This window comes from Pinus tabuliformis, chromosome 7 (genome assembly GCF_031772625.1).
Source record: "Pinus tabuliformis cultivar Carrire ecotype Pingquan chromosome 7, CPIR1, whole genome shotgun sequence".
NCBI classification, from domain to species: Eukaryota; Viridiplantae; Streptophyta; class Pinopsida; order Pinales; family Pinaceae; genus Pinus; species Pinus tabuliformis.
This window is the reverse complement of record NC_142293.1, coordinates 155,384,991-155,388,389: the sequence shown is the minus strand read 5'-3', so window position 1 is coordinate 155,388,389 and position 3,399 is coordinate 155,384,991.

The window sequence follows — 3,399 nt, the reverse complement described above, 5'->3', positions numbered from 1 at the left end:
TAAACATATCTTAGACCACATGGCATCATAACTAACTCAACTCACTCCATAGGCATAAATATAATAAGAAAATCTTACAATAAGCTAAGAGAATGGTTGATTTGACTAGGTTAGGAGGTAAAATGAGCCCATAAGATTACCCATTTATGAGGCTCATCATCACCCCTCTACTAAAGGTGTTGCTCATCCTCTGAGAAGCTTAGTCCATCTCCTCATCTTTTATGGCCCTGGTGGCCTCGATAGCATCCCAATCTTCTGATGTGGACTCCTCTTCCTTGTCATAGAATCCTACCTTCCTTTATATATCTTCCGACTGTTCCTCCTCTTCTTCTTCTCTTCTGCCTTCCAGCATGCCTAATAGTAGTGGGGGACTCAGTTTGACGCCAATGGAGTTGACCTTTAGCCTTTGCATGGAGTGCTTGTACATTGGCACTCTTCTTAATGCCTCCTTCATCCTCATGGGGGAATGATATTCTCTGATCTGCAAACTGTGTGGTAAGGTGTTCCATCTCCTCATGCATGCATGCACACATTCATCCCCAAGTAGCCTTTGCATATCCTCAAAGTGTGCAATGGTTTGTGCTTGATCACTTATATATCTAGGGGAAATTTGAGGATTATTGGCAAGCAGGTTGTGTGTGCTGATGAGTGCCATGGGATCTTATGGCTTAGCTCTTATCATTAATGGCTCATTCTGCTCTTTTATAACGAATATTCTTATTTTTGTTGCCCTCAACTCTTCATGGTTCATCCATGAGGCCATGGCCATTAATTGCAGGTCCCCTAGCCTGGCATTGGGGTCCCACACATTCATTTCTATGAGGATCATGTTATGTAGGTAGAATTCTTCCATCTTTGCCTTATCCTCTGATGTGCTTTGGTCACACAGATCCATAAACTGCCTGTAATCTTAGAAAGGCATTGTGCCTCTTTGTGCCAAAGTCTTTATCTGAAATTGTAACCATTGGTCCTTGAGGTATAGGCCATAGGATTTTGTTGGTGTTCTACATTGCAATGCCTCCATGGATAAGCTGGCCATGCATGCCAGCTGGGTCTCTTTCTCTTGCAGCTGCTTCCTCAGCAATTCATTTTTAGTTTCAAGGTGGCTTCTTGTAATTGCTTCCATGTGTCCGATATCACTCAAATATCTGCCCATTTCTCTGAGTTTGTTTTCCATATGGCCAATGTCCTTAAATCATTTGGATTTGGCTACTTTCATCCACCTATGTGTTCTTATTCTCTCTTTCTCTAATTCAAAGAATAGTGGAATTGCAAATTTTTGTGGAATTATCCTTCCTCCCTCAAGTAGAGTGTAGTAGGAGGCAAGACTAGGCTGGGGATTATGTTCTTGTAGCTTTGTTTCTTCCTCCTTTACTTGTGGTTGTCCTTCCATCCTTTCCTCAAGCTTTAGGGTCTCTTATAGTTTGGACAGTGTCTCCTATAGAATTGTTTTTGGGTCCTATAGTTCTACCTTTTCTTTCCATGTGGGAGATCTAGGAGTCCCCCTTTCATACGTGATAGGTGCCTTGGAAGGGGATTCTTTTCCTTGGTCAGAGGGTGAATCTTCAATTGTAATTGCCACTTTTGAAGAGGGTTGAGGTTTGCCTGTTTTGATTCTTGTGCTCTGTTTGGCCCCTATACTACTAGTATAACCCCTTATTGTTATTAGTACAACCCACTTATTATATTGATGTACCCATGTAGTGCCCATATTGTTACTATTGTGCCACATATAAGCCCACTATTGTTATTATTGTGCCCTTACATTATTATTGTTATGTCAGCTCTGATTATGTTATGATCCCTTAGACTCCTATATATAGAAAGGAGGTCTTTTAATTTGTATCGCCCAAGAATTGTTCATTTATGTGACGTAAAGGAGGTTGCCCCCTCGAAGAGGCTGAATTCTAAGGCATTGATCTATATTTTCTATCTTTTCTTGAGCTGGTTTCATAACATTTGGTATCAGAGCTTTCGATTCTAGGGTTTCGCTGCTCCAAACAGGTCATCATGGCATTTTCACTATATCGTTTTGTCTACAATGTTTCGGAAGCTGAAAAAAACCCATTTGAGAAGACATCATTCTGAATCTTGGATCCGAATTTCAGAGTTTTTTGCGCTATATTTGTGGAGATATCATCTGAGGAAGTTGATATTTTTTGCAGACTCCTAAATTACATTTCAAACAGGTGACCTGGGGAAAATCGTCATAACTTTATCTCTGAGAATCGGATTGAAATTTCGTTAGAAAGTACAGAAAGAGGATAGACTGTAGTTTCTTGTATATATTTTTGAGAGCCAAAGGTTGAAATGGGGACACGTGGCATGTCGTACAAGTTCGCTCTACTGAACTAGTCTATAATCAGGTCACTGTGGGAGATTTGGCATAACTCGTCCTTAAAGAATCCAATTTGGATCAAACTGGTGGCATTGGAAAGAGGACGCAGAGCACTACTACAAATCACAATTTCAGAAATTAAATATCCGAAAGTACAGAGTTACAGTCGTTTCAAGATCGAGCTCCTAAAATCAATAAAAAGCAAGATAAGGAAGTTTGATGGCAAGGATCTGGTAAATTGGATACTTCAGATGGAGCAATATTTTGATCTACTTGGTGTACCACTGTTACAAAAGGTATGTATTGCATCTTCATATTTAGAACCAGATCAATTTTTATGGTATGAAGGGATTTGTTCTCGTAAACAACTTATTACGTGGTCAATTTTCACAGAGGAAATGATAGCACATTATGAGAATACAAAGAGCAACACCTTCTTTAGAGCAACACCACAACAATTGGAAAGAGTAAAAGGGCTTTGTGACATAGTGGAAAGAAAAATTATGGAAACAAGGAAGCATACCCCTCACAACTATAAAGATGGAAGTGTTGTTTCTCCCAGCCTTCCACAACCTACAAGGGTTACGCCACAACATTTGGAAGAAAAAAGAGAAAAAGGGCTTTGTTACAATTGTGATAGCAGATGCACTAAAGGTCATAAGTGTGCTGAGAAGAAATTATTTTACATAGAATATGAAGAGGAGGAAGAAAAGGATCAAGAAACATTAAAAGAAGAGGATATATGCCAGGACCCCACCCCGGAGAAAGAAGAAATGAATCAGACCATATCTTGTAAAGCATTGGCAAGAATTACCACTCCTCAAACTCTCAAGATAGAAGGACATATCAAGAAGAAAAGGTGCAAGAAGTGAAAGATCACATTGAGAAAGAAGAAATGAATCCAACCATATCTTGTAATTCATTGGTCGAAATTACCACTCCTCAAACTATCAAGATAGAAGGACATATCAAGAAGAAAAATGTTCAAGAAGTGAAAGATCACATCGAGCATCAAGAAATGAATCTGACCATATCTTGTAAAGAATTGGAAGAAATTACCA